The sequence below is a fragment of the Somniosus microcephalus genome, chromosome 7 (assembly GCF_052327205.1).
Source record: "Somniosus microcephalus isolate GS21.2 chromosome 7, FLI_Smic_1.0, whole genome shotgun sequence".
NCBI classification, from domain to species: domain Eukaryota; kingdom Metazoa; phylum Chordata; class Chondrichthyes; order Squaliformes; family Somniosidae; genus Somniosus; species Somniosus microcephalus.
The window spans coordinates 130,581,284-130,595,821 of NC_140993.1; positions in this window are offsets into that span (position 1 = coordinate 130,581,284).

Below are 14,538 nucleotides of genomic sequence, written 5' to 3' on the forward strand. Positions count from 1 at the left end.
GTTAGCCAATTCTCTATCCATGCTAATATATTTCCCCCAACTCCGTGAGCTCTTATCTTGTACAGTAACCTTTTATGTGGCACCTTATCGAATGCCTTCTGGAAATCCAAATACACCACATCCACTGGCTCACCCTTGTCCACCCTGCCTGTTACATCCTCAAAGAACTCCAGCAAATTTGTTAAACATGATTTCCCTTTCCTAAAACCATGCTGACTCTGCTTGATGGCAATATGTTTTTCTAAATGCCCTGCTGCTGCTTCCTTAATGAAGGACTCCAGCATTTTCCCAACAACAGATGTTAGACTAACTGGTCTATAGTTTCCTGCTTTCTGTCTCCCTCCTTTCTTAAATAGGGGTGTTACATTAGCAGTTTTCCAATCCACTGGGACCTCTCCAGAGTCCAGGGAATTTTGGTATATTGCAACCAATGCATCCACTATCTCTGTAGCCACTTCTTTTAAGACCCTGGGATGCAGGCCCTCTGGTCCAGGGGGACTTGTCATCTTTTAGTCCCACTATTTTACCAAGTACTATTTCCTTAGTGATAGTGATTGTCTTTAGTTCACCACTCCCTGTGGCCCCTTGATTATCCATTATTGGGATGTTGTTAGTGTCTTCTACAGTGAAGACAGATGCAAAATATTTGTTCAGAGTCTCTGCCATTTCCCCGTTCCCCATTATTAATTCCCCAGTCTCATCCTCTAAGGGACAAACATTTACTTTAGCTACCCCCTTCCTTTTTATATACCTGTAGAAGCTCTTACTATTTGTTTTAATGTTTCTTGCCAGCTTACTCTCATAATTCATCTTCTCTCTCTTTATTATTTTTTAGTCATCCTTTGCTGGTTTTTAAAAATTTCCCAATCCTCTGGTCTCCCACCAATCTTGGCAACATTGTATGCCTTCGTTTTCAATTTGATATCATCCTTTACTTCCTTAGTTAGCCATGGATGGTGCTCCCTTCTCTTAAAATCTTTCTTTCTCACTGGAATATATTTCTGTTGAGAGTTATGAAATATCTCCTTTAATGTCCACCACTACATTTCAACTTTCTTACCCTTTAATTTGTTTTTCCAGTCCACTTTAGCCAGTTCTGCCCTCATGCCATTATAATTGCCTTTGTTTAAGATCAGGACACTGGTTTGAGATACAACTTTCTCACCCTCCAACTGAATTTGAAATTCGACCATGCTATGATCACTCTTTTCTAGAGGATCCTTTACTATGCGATCATTTATTAATTCTGTCTCATTACATAGTACCAGATCCAAGATAGCCTGCTCCCTGGTTGGTTCCATTACATACTGTTCTAGGAAAACATCCCGGATGCACTCTATGAACTCCTCCTCCAGGCTACCATGGCCAATTTGATTTGGCCAATCAATATGGAGATTAAAATCACCCATGATTATTACCGTACCTTTTTTATAGGCCTCCATTATTTGTTGATTTATACTCTGTCCAACAGCATTGCTACTGTTCGCGGGCCTGTAGACTACGCCAACCAGAGACATTTTCCCCAGATTATTTTTTATCTCCACCCAAACCGATTCTACATCTTGATCTTCTGAGCCAATATCGCTTCTCACCACTGCACTGATCCCATCTTTTACCAACAAAGCCACCCCACCTCCCTTTCCTTTCTTTCTATCCTTCCGAATTATCATAGACCCTGGAATATTCAGTTCCCAGCCCTGGTCGCCTTGCAACCACGTCTCTGTAATGGCGATCAGATCATACCCATTTGTATCTATTTGTGCCGTCAACTCATTTATCTTGTTATGACTGCTGCGTGCATTCAGATATAGAGCTTTTAACTTTGTCTTTTTACCATTTTTCCTTGTTCTGGCCTTTTTTTCTGTTACACTCTTATTTTTAAACATTCTGTCCCTTCCTGTCACACTCTGGTTATTAATTCCCCCGTCTCTAGCCTGCTCTATTGCTTTCTCATTTCTCATTGACTTTTTATTTTCCTGCTCACCTGGATCCTCCCCCCACTATTTAGTTTAAAGCCCCCTCTACAGCCCTAGTTATTCAGTTCACCATGACTCTAGCCCCAGCATGGTTCAAGTGAAGCCCGTCCAAACGGAACAGCTCCCTCTTATCCCAGTACTGGTGCCAGTGCCCCACAAATCGAAACCCATTTCTCCCAATGAGGGAGCAGCCTTTTCAAACCATGCAGCTTGCACTCATGTACTGGAATGTTACAGGTGGATGCCCTTCAGCTCCAAACAAGGCCCCTCTCCTCTGCTGCACTACCTGCAGCAACACCTCCAAAAAGTCATTATTGAAGGTTGCAGTCTTCAGCAGTGCCCTCACTGCACACATGTTGATCATAAATCTATTCCTCCCTCCAGGAGAAAAGTTGCTGAAGACCCTCCTTTAAAAGTGAAGAACAGCCCTTTATGAGCTGTTGGCTTACTCAGCTTTTCGACTTGCAGCCAACCAGCTTTCCAGGCCTGACTTCCTGCGACAGGAGCACCAGTAAATTGTGCCAATGATTTTGGGATGTCAGGAGCTCCAGGGCTACATTATCAGCAACAGCTGGCTGCCCATTATGCATTGGGCAATTTGCTGGCAAAAGCAAGGATGGGAGGCAAAGATCAGGGGCCATGGCAGAGGTGGGGAGGTGAATTGAGAAAGGAAGCATTGATGCCAGGCATGCTGAGGGTCCAGCGGCCTAAGGGTAGAGGTGCGAGATTTAAATTATTTTCTTGGCAGGCTCCCCTTCAGAACCTGTTCCAAAAAGGTGCAGTACAGCTGCAGCATTATAAGGTGGGCACCACGTCTAAATAGAACTCAGGGGGCTAATGGGCACAGCATCCAACTTGTGCAATGACGCCAAGCTCACTTTGCGCTCGCCGCCTTCATCTGAGCATTCTGTAAGTCTCAGGGGAGCAGTTACCCAAGCAACCACAATCTTATTATTGACCTGCTAAAGTCATTCACGTTTAGATTCACTGTCAAATGTGATTGACAACAATGCACTTTTGACACTCAGCAAATCATATTTGACAGATAAGTTTGGGTGAAAGGAGCTACGTTTTTTCTTGTCTTCGAACTTGGTGAGTGTGAAAAGCTGAATATCTATTCCATTTCTCAGCACACAAATCATAATCGAGAATGGACATGTTGTTGATGCTTCTTCGAACTAATTTCATTATTCATCAAATCTGAACCTGACACGATCAGCTTTCCTGCCCTGACTCCTCTACTAGTCAGGTTCAAACTTGCAGATGTTCCACTTCACTGTGGTAGATGGTGATTCAGCTCTTATTAAATGATAAATCATTTATCAATTATATCATAAAATAAACAAAGTAATGCATTACAGAAAAATTCTCCCATACAACCATCTGCAGCAACCCTTTGAGAAACTTTCTGAAGCACTGAACGGTGGAGAATAATTGCCTCAATAGCCAACAGGCATAAACAAAACAAATAGGAACTTGTAGACTAAAGCTGGAAAATTAAAGAGGAAATACTACTCTCACTAAAAACAACATTTCAATAGTTTACTCACAAACAGAATGCTCTGCCAATTCCAGGCAATCAAGTGCTGCTGTGTTCAGTAATGGTGAATTTATAGTTTTCCATTTGGGGGATGCCACCAACGTCGGTGGTGAGGAAACTTTCAGAGACATTAATCCAGGACAAAATTAATTGACACTTAGAAAAATATGGTTTAATAAATGAAAGCCAGCATGGATTTGTTAAAAACAAATTGTGTTTGACTAATTTGATTGAGTTCTTTGATGAAGTAACAGAGAGGGTGGATGAGGGTAGTACGATTAATGTTGTGTATATGTACTTTCAAAAGGCATTTGATAAAGTGCAACATAATAGACTTGTTAGCAAACTTGAAGCCTGTGGGATGCAAAGGGCAGTGGCTGCGTGGATACCAAATTGGCTAAGAAAGAAAGACTTACATTTATATAGCGCCTTTCATGACCACCGGACATCTCAAAGTGTTTTACGGCCAATGAAGTACTTTTGAAGTGTAATCACTGTTGTAATGTGTGAAACGCGACAGCCAATTTGCGCACAAACAGTAATGTGATAATGACCAGATAAACTTCTTTTGTTATGTTGATTGAGGGATAAATATTGGCCAGGACACCAGGAATAACTCCCTGCTCTTCTTCGAAATAGTGCCATGGGATCTTTTACGTCCACCTGAGAGAGCTGACGGGACCTCAGTTTAACTTCTCATCCGAAAGATGGCACCTCCAACAGTGCAGCACTCCCTCAGCTTTATGTGCTCAAGTCCCTGGAGTGAGACTTGAACCCACAACCTCCTGACTCAGAGGCAAGTGTGCTACCAGCTGAGCGACAGCTGACACAAAAAGCAGAGCGTAGTGGCAAACAGTTGTTTGTCAGACTGGAGGGAAGTATACAGTGGTGTCCCCCAGGGGTCTGTATTGGAACCACTTTTCTTTTTGATATATATTATTGACCTGGACTTGGGTATACAGGGCATGATTTCGAAGTTTTCAGATGACACAAAACTCAGAAATGTAATAAACATTGAGGAGGATAGTTGCAGACTTTAGGAGGACATCGACAGACTGGTGAAATGGGCAGACACATGCCAGATGAAATTTAACGCAGAGAAGTGTGAAGTGATTCATTTCGGTAGGAAGAATGAGAAGAGGCAATATAAACTAAGTGATACAATTTTAAAGAGGGAGCAGGAACACAGAGACCTGGGGGTCTATGCACACAAGTCTTTGAAGGTGGCAGGAGAAGTTGAGAAAGCTGTTAAAAAGGCACATGGGATCCTTGGCTTTATAAACAGAGGCACAGAGTACAAAAGCAAGGAGGTTATGCTAAACCTTTATAAAACATTGGTTAAGCCTTAGCTGGAGTATTGTGGCCAATTCTGGCACCACACTTTAGGGAGGATGTCAAGGCATTAGAGAGGGCACAGGGGAATGGTATCAGGGATGAAAGTCTTCAGTTACGTGGAGAGAAACTGAGGTTTTTCTCCTTAGAGCAGAGAACATTAAGGGAAGATTTTATACAGGTGTTCAAATTCAAGAAGGGGTTTGATGAAGTAAATAAGGAGACTCAAGGTGACATCAGGGAAAAATAGAATTAAGTCAAAGCTAAAGGCACTGGCCTAGAAATTGGGTTTTGGCTTAGCCAGGGCTTTAGCGCCGGAAGTTAGTGCCGGCGCTAAGTCCCCTGCGCGCGCCAAAAATTCAGTGGCGCCGCGCCCAAACGGCTGCCGGCGCTACTGAAGGGTCTTTGCGGCGGTACATCGGCGCTAACTGCCGTTTCGCGCCGCAATTCCGGCGCTGCGGCACCCGATGCGGTGCGGCAGGCTGGGGACGTGCAGGCCTCCTCCTCCCGTTAAGGAGGAGCTGCCTGCACCCGGCCGCGGCCCGCGCAAATCAGCTTAAAAATGAGCCCGGCACCTCGGACAAGTGCCGGGCTTGCATCTGTTCCGGGGGGGGGGGGGGAGAAGTCCGGGGAGGGAGCTGCGGGCAGGCGGCCGGCGGGAAAGTGGCCGGCCGCCGCGGGGCCTTTAATGCGCCGGCGCAAACTGGAGTAAGGCACCTCTGCCAGAACGTTGCTTGCGGCTGCCACGGGCGAGGCGGCCGCAACTCAATTTCGGAGTTCGGGCGGGTTACCACGGCAACTGGGACGCTGCGCACACCGATGATGTCATCGGTGCCGGCGCAGCGCTACCGGTGCAACGCCGATTTAGGGCCCCAGGGAATTTTTTAACTGGCCATAACTCTGGCGCTAGTCCCTCTAGCGCCTCAAAAGCGGCGCTAAGGCTAGTGAATTTCTAGGCCACTATATCTGAATGCACGAAGCATTCGCAACAAAATAGATGAATTAATAGTGCAGATAGAAATTAATAGTTTTGATCTAATAGCCATTATGGAGATGTGGTTGTAATGTGGCCAAGGTTGGGAATTAAATATTCCAATATGCTTAACTTTTAGAAGAGAGGCAAAATGGAAAAGGAGAGGAGTAGCCCTGATAATAAAGGATTGGATAAAGACAGTAGAGGGAAAGGATCTTAACTCTGAAAATCAAGAAGTAGAAGTTCTGGTGGAGCTAAGAAACATCAAGGAGCAGAAAACATTGGTGGGAACTGTTAATAGGCCCCCAAACATTAGTTGTAATGTAGGGCAGAATATAAATCAGGATTTTTTTTATTTTTATTCATTTATAGGATCTGGGCATTGCTGGCAAAGCCAGCATTTATTGCCCATCTCTAATAGCCCTTGAGAATGTTGTGGTGAGTTGCCTTCTTGAACTGCTGCAGTCCGTGTGGTGAAGGTACTCCCACAGTGCTGTTAGGGAGGGAGTTCCAGGATTTTGACCCAGCGACGATGAGGAAAGAAAGAAAGAAAGACTTGCATTAATATAGCGCCTTTCATGACCACCGAACGTCCCAAAGTGCTTTACAGCCAATGAAGTACTTTTTTGAAGTGTAGTCACTGTTGTAATGTTGTAATGTTGGAACGGCGATATAGTTCCAAGTCAGGATGGTGTGTAATTTGGAGGGGAACCTGGAGGTAGTGGTGTTCCCATGCGCTTGCTGTCCTTGTCCTTCTAGGTGGTAGAGGTCGTGGGTTTGGGAGGTGCTGCCAAAGGAGCCTTGGTGAGTTGCTGCAGTGCATCTTGTAGATGGTACACACTGCAGCCACGGTACACCAGTGGTGGAGGGACTGAATGCTTAAGGTGGTGGATGGGGAGCCAGTCAAGCGGGCTGATATGTCCTGGATGGTGTTGAGCTTCTTGAGTGTTGTTGGAGCTGCACACATCCAGGCAAGTAGAGAGTATTCCATCACACTCCTTACTTGTGCCTTGTAGATGGTGGAAAGGCTTTGGGGAGTCAGGAGGTGAGACACTCACCGCAGAAAACCTAGCCTCTGACCTGCTCTTGTTGCCACAGTATTTATGTGGCTGGTCCAGTTAAGTTTCTGGTCAATGGTGACCCCCAGGATGTTGATGGTGGGGGATTTGGTATTGGTAATGCCATTGAATGTCAAGGGGCGGTGGTTAGACTCTCTCTTGTTGGAGCTAGTCATTGCCTGATACTTGTGTGGCACAAATGTTACCTGCCACTTGTCAGCTCAAGTCAAAATGTCATCCAGATCTTGTTGCATGTGGGCATGGACTGCTTCATAATCTGAGGAGTTGCGAATGGCACTGAACACTGTGCAGTCATCAGCGAACATCCCCACTTCTGACCTTATGTTGGAGCAAAGGTCATTGATGAAGCAGCTGAAGATGTTTGGGCCTAGGATACTGCCCTGAGGAACTCCTGCAGTGATGTCCTGGGATTGTGGTGATTGACCACCAACCACCACAACCATCTTCCTTTGTGCTAGGTATGACTCCAGCCAGTGGAGAGTTTTCCCCCGATTCCCATTGACTTCAGTTTTACTAGGGCTCCTTGATGCCACACTTGGTCAAATGCCACCTTGGTGTCAAGGGCTGTCACTCTCACCTCAAATCTGGAATTCAACTCCTTTGTCCATGTTTGGACCAAGGCTGTAATGAGGACTGGTGCCAAGTGGTCCTGGCGGAATCCAAACTGGACATCAGTGAGCAGGTTATTAGTGAGTAAGTGCTGCTTGATAGCACTCTCGACGACACCTTCCATCACTTTGCTGATGATTGAAAGTAGACTGATGGGGCAGTAATTGGCCAGGTTGGATTTGTCCTGCTATTTGTGGACAGGACATAACTGGGCAGTTTTTCACATTGTCTGATAGATGCCAGTGTTGTAGCTGTACTTGAACAGCTTGGCTAGAGGCACGGCTAGTTCTGCAGCACAAGTCTTCAGCACGATAGCCGGGATGTCGTTGGGGCCCATAGCCTTTGCTCTATCCAGTGCGCTCAGCCACTTCTTGATATCACTTAGAGTGAATCAAATTGGAGGAGGAGGAGGCCGATATGCATTATCCACTCGACACTTCTGGCTGAAGATGGTTGCAAACGCTTCAGCCTTGTCTTTGCACTCACGTGCTGGGCTCCACCATCATTGAGGATGGGGCTATTCATGGAGCTTCCTCCTCCCATTAGTTGTTTAACCACCATACACAACTGGATGTGGCAGGACTGCAGAGCTTTGATCTGATCTGTTGATTGTGGGATCGCTTAGCCCTGTCTATAGCATGCTGCTTCCGCTTTTTAGCATGCATGTATTTCTGTGTTGCAGCTTCCCCAGGTTGGCACCTCATTTTTAGGTACACCTGGTGCTGCTCCTGGCATGCTCTTCTACGCTCCTCATTGAACCAGGGTTGGTCGCCTGGCATGATGGTAATGGTAGAGTGAGGGATATGCCGGGCCATGAGGTTAGAGATTGTGGTGGAATACAATTCTGCTGCTGCTGATGGCCCACAGCGCCTTATGGATACCCAGTTTTGAGCTGCTAGATCTGTTCTGAATCTATCCCATTTAGCACGGTGGTAGTGCCACACAACACGATGCAGGTGTCCTCAGTGTGAAGACGGGATTTTGTCTCCACAATGACTGTGCAGTGGTCACTGCTACCAATGCCGTCATGGACAGATGCATCTGCGACAGGTAGATTGGTGAGGATGAGTTCAAGAAAGTTTTTCTCTCATTTTGGTTCCCTCACCACCTGTCACAGGCCCAGACTGGGAGTTATGTCCTTCAGTACTCGGCCAGCTCAGTCAGTAGTGGTGCTACCAAGCCACTCTTGGTGATGGACATTGAAGTCCCCACTCAGAGTGCATTCTGTGCTTTTGCTACTCTCGTGCTTCTTCCAAGTGGTGTTCAACATGGAGGAGTAATGCTGAGGGAGGGCAGTAGGTGGTAATCAGCAGGAGTTTTCCTTGCTTGACCTGAAGCCATGAGACTTCAATATTGAGGACTCCCAAGGGTCCGGATTCAATATTGAGGACTCCCAAGGTCACCCCTGGTGGGTCTATCCTGCTGGTGGGACATACCCAGGGATGGTGATGGAGGAGTTTGGGACATTGGCTGAAAGGTATGATTCTGTGAGTATGCCTATATCAGGCTGTTGCTTGACTAGTCTGAGGGACAGCTCTTACAATTTTGGCACAAGTCCCCAGATGTTGGTGAGGAGGAGTTTGCAGGGTTGACTGGGCAGGGAGTTCTGTTGTTGTGTCCATGGCCAGTGCCGAGGTCAATGCCGGGTGGTCCGTCCAGTTTTATTCTTATTATTGTGTTTCGTACTGGTTTGCTACAACTGAGTGGCTTGCTCGGCCATTTCAGAGGGCAGTTAAGAGTCAACCACATTGCTGTGGGCCTGGAGTCACATATTGACCAGACCAGGTAAGGACGGCAGATTTCCTTCCCTAAAGGACATTAGTGAACCAGATGGATTTTTACAACAATCAGATAGTTTCATGGTTAGCATTACTGATACTAGCTTTTTATTCCAGATTTATTAATTAACTGAATTTGTTAGCCATGGTGGGATTTTGAACTCACGTCTTTGTAACATTAGTCCAGGATCACTGGCCCAGTAACATTACCACTATACCACCCATGAGGCGCATGTAACAAGCGTAATACAGTAATCATGGGGGACTTTATTCTACATATAGACTGGGCAAACCAAATTTGCAGTAATAGGGTAGGATTTTCATTGGGTAGTGGAGGCGGGATTGGAGGCGTGCAGGGGGTTAAAATCGTGAAATCGGGGGGCATGAACCCATCCCGCCCCAACCCGCCTCCATGCCAGTTTCAAAGGAGGCGGATACCTGACCTGTGCTGGGACCCACCTCCCCGAGGCGGGAAGGGGATTAGTGCCAATTAACTGCCTGTTAACAGGTAGTTAACAGGCAGTTTTTAGCCTAATCCCTATTTTTATTGCTGAAGTGTGGGATTCCCGACGGCTCCAAACCACGCCAAGTTAGCGAGGTGGACCGTCGGGCTGAAGGGCTTGGAGGGTTCGAGATGTCCGGTGTTCAGGTGAGTGATGAGTGCATGAGTTCAGAGGTAAGTGTGTTTGGTGTGTGTAAAGTGTTTAAAGAAGTTTTACTTACATTTACTTACCTTTACAGCCTTCCTTCCTTCAGGTCTCGGGAGTCCCTCATCTCACCGGCACAGAAAGCAGAATGGCCGCGAGCTGTCAAAAGTTGCAGCATTCAGCTTTCCATTCTGGAGAGATCTCTAAGTCAGCCTGAGAGGCAGGAGTTAACTTGGAGTACAGATCGTCAGTGTTTGACAGCTTCAAACAGCTGTCAAACGCTGATATTTCATCTGTCAAAAGCTTTTGACAGATGAAATGTCAATCTGTAATGTCACCTGTTGCCGGGTGGCCCTTAATTGGCCTGCTGAGCCTGCTGGGCGGGCTCAACAAGGTCAATCAAGTGAAAATCACATGGGTTGGCCACAACTCGATGGAGGCGGGACTACAACCCCGAAAGTTGTAGTCCCGCCTCCTACACACCTCCTCAATCAAAATCCAGCCCATAGTGTGGAGGACAAATTCATGGAATGTATGCAAGATAGTTTTCTTGATCTGTATGTTGCGGAACCAACTAGGGAACAGATTATTTTTGATCTAGTATTGTGCAATGAGAAAGGGTTAATTAATAACCTTGTAGTAAAGGGGCCTTTAGTGAAGAGTGACCATAATATGATAGCATTTTATATTGCGTTTGAAAGTGATTTAGTTAAATCCAAAACTAGAGTCTTAAATCTAAACAAAGCAAACTACAGTACGTAGATATGAGGGGCGAGTTGGCTAAGGTAGATTGGGAAACTACATTAAAAGGTATGATGGCAGAGAAGCAATGGCTAGCATTTAAAGAATTAATACATAATTTACAACAAATATACATTCCTTTAAGGCACAAAAACCTCACAGGAAAAGTGGTCCAAGCATGGCTAACAAGAGAAGGTAAAGATAGTATTAGATCAAAGGAAGAGGCTTATAATGTTGCCAAAAAGAGTAGTAAGCCTGAGGATTGGGAGGATTTTAGAATTCAGCAAAAGGGGATCAAGAAATTGATAAAGAAACAGAAAATAGAATATGAGAGTAAACTAGCAAGAGAAATAAAAACAGACTGTAAAAGCTTTTATAGGTATGTAAAAAGGAAAAGATTAGTGAAAGTAAATGTGGGTCCCTTACAGGCTGAGACAGAAGAAATTATAATGGGGAATAAGATAATGGCAGGGAAATTAAACAAATACAAGCAGTGGGGGAGCCAATTTAGATCATTAAGTGGCTTGTTAACAGCCAATTTAATGCTATTTTGAGCCGACCTTGTAATTTGACATGCTCCCCCATGGGTTACCCGCTGCTCAGGGAACATGCCAGTTCACCCTGGTGTGAGTTGAGTCTGCTTTGATTTATCTGATATCCTGACAGCTGCAGAAGTGGTATAAAGAGGGCCATGTTGCAGCTGTTTAGTTTCAGAGCTCAGAAACTGTTGGTTACTGCATTTGTAAGACATATAGGGGGGAAAATTCAGTTGTTTGCGCCTCCCGTTAGCACCTTAAGAGGGCGCTAATGGGGCGCAAAGCAACTAGCACCCGGGTTCAGCGATGTTTGCACTGCTCGCGCAATTAACTAGACATTTTGCGGCGGCGCTAAACACTACCGCCACGATCTCTTGCGCCGGCAGATTGTGATGCCAGTCGAGTGCGCAACGCCCTGGTAGCGCCCCGGACCGGATATTGAGAGGTGCCCCCTGCCTTACTGCCTGCCGCTAGCAACGACAGGTTGAAGGGAGCATTTTGCAGTCAGGAAGGGACTGGCGGAGCGCTATTTAAAGGCGACCGCTTCCTGCCTTTTATTGTTGGTGACATTTTTGCACCACGCATTCTGGGAGAGAGAGAGAGAGACTTCTGGAGAGATTCAACACTGTGTGAAGGAGTTTTGGGTACTGAGCAGCACTTTGCAGGTTCATTTTGATTTGCCCTTCCTTGTATCTATTTAGAAGAGACTGTGGGGACTGTACTCTGAGCTCTTTCCCTGGGTCTCTCCATTGTTCTTTCCAGCAGATTTGATGTACAGGTCGCTCCAGGCCGAGATTCAAGGCTGCAATGAGCAGGATGTGGATGGAGAGCAAAATCAACCCTCCCCTTTAAGATAAAAACAGAAAATGCTGGAGAAACTCAGCAGGTCAAGCAGCATCTGTGCAGAGAGAAACAGAGTTAACGTTTCAGGTCAATGACCTTTCATCAGAACTCCCCTTTAAGAACTGGCCGGCGCCAGTGTGTCTGTGTTCCATTGCTGACTGATATCACATGAGCTTCGCCAATGCTCTGAGGTAGCGCCTCGCTCCTCGGTCTTTGCACCTTAAGACAGGTGTGAAGCACCTGATTTAGCGCTCCAATCATCTCCAGGGGCGATAAAAGCCAAGTTTGCCGTCGGAGGCGATAATTAGCGCCAGGTGCTAAACTTTGCGCACGGCCGATAATGGCGGCCTAAACAGGGCGATACTGAATTTTTCCCCCATAGTGATTTCTTTAGCTTGCAAGTGTTTAGAGCCAACTGCATACCCCGTGGCACTTCATTGGAACAACCTCTCTCACCATTGATAGATCGCTTCTGTCATCTCAACTGCAGCTGACATCTATTCCAACATCATCAGTGCCCTTGAAAAAAATCACACCTTGGTCCTCTGAATCCCTCCATGAACAGCCCCAACACCAACATCACCAGGCACACCAACATCACCAGGCACACCAACATCACCAGGCACACCAGCATCACCAGGCACACCAGCATCACCAGGCACACCAGCATCACCAGGCACACCAACATCACCAACCTTCCCTGCCATCACCTCATGCAGCACAGGACACAGGACATCAGCACCTGACAACATTGCTGCCCGGGAGGCCAGCGGTGGCATCACCATGGCCAGGTTTACCTCACTTGGCGCTGTACACCCCGGCTATTACATGATGCGCCAGGTTGACACCATCCCACACCAGCACCATAAAGCACCCCTATAATGTCCAAGCCATTCTTTTAACACTCATCACAATAGCTTGGGGGTGGGGGGGGTTATGTCTCAACATTCACTGGAACTCAATAAGACACTTCTCAAGGTTAGCACATATCTGTCCAATAAGGTGAAGTGTTGAAAATATAGATTTAAATGTATGACAACACATTAACAGAAACTTCACATGAACATTGGCTAAACCTCTCAAGTGACTACCCTTGTGTGTTGTTAGTTGGTATGCTTGCAGTAGGATGAGGGTGAATGTGAGGGGTGGCTAGTGAGATGGGGAAGTGATAATGTAGATAGAGAGAGATGGGTGGAATTGCAAGGTAAGTTAGTGTGAGTAAGGATGTGCAGGAGTAGGGTATGGAAGGCAGAGTGATGGGGATGTGATGAATGGCACAGCAGGGTGAGGTTGAGTGTGGCTTTGCAGTAACATTTCATGATCTACTGAGATCGTTAAAAGGTTGGCGTCACTGCAGCCAGGGACTCCTGACGACATCCCTGCTTGTGTCCTCCTGAACCAGACTGCGTTGATCTCCTGGGGAGGTCTCTTCCGCCCATGGGAAGGGAGGAGAATCTCCCTGCATGCTGTGACTCCCTCCATAAGCATATGGAGGGAGTCATGCATGAGCCTGGGTGCAGACGTGCACCTTTTTGCAGTGCTTGTCAATGTCTGCAGCACCTCAATGCTGCAGAGCACTGACAGCGCAACTGTCAAAATCAATGTGGCCGTGGTCCCTTTAAGGAAACCGGCTGATGATGTGTCATCAAATTACATCATCAGATCCGCTTCCTGTTAATTGGCCAGGAACCCCGCAGGGCAGGCTTAACAATGCCAATCTATGGAAAATCTTTTTCATAGAGCGGCTGCAGATGGAAGCGGGACCAGAACCCGCCAACCAGCTCTCCCGTCGCCATCCCGCCTCTGCAGGGAAAATCCAGCCCTTTGTGTCTGTCTTCATGGAAGAAGATGCAAAAAACTTCCTGGAAATAGTGGAGAACCAAGGATCTAGCGAGAATGAGGAACTGAAAGAAATGAGTATTAGTAAAAAAATAGTACTGGCGAAATTAATGGGACTGAAAGCCAGTGAATCCCCTGGACCTGATGGCCTACATCCTAGGGTTTTGAAAGAGTTGGCTATAGAGATAGTGGATACATTGGTTGTCATTTTCCAAAATTCCATAGCTTCTAGAACGGTTCCCACAGATTGGAAGGTAGCAAATGTAACCCCACTATTTACGAAAGAAGGGAGAGAAAAAACGGGGAACTACAGACCAGATAGCCTGACATCAGTAGGGAAAATGCTAGACTCTATTATTAAGGACATGGTAACAGGGCACTTAGAAAATAATAATAGAATTGGCAGAGTCAACACGGATTTACGAAAGGGAAATTGTGTTTGACGAATCTGTTAGAGTTTTTTGAGATTGTAACCAGCAGAATAGATAAGGGGGAACCAGTTGTGTGGTGTATTTGGATTTTCAGAAGGCATTTGATAAGGTGCCACACAAGAGGTTATTCAACAAAATTAGGGCTCATGGGATTGGGGGTAATATACTGGCATGGATTGAGAATTGGTTAACGGATAGAAAATGGGTCATTTTT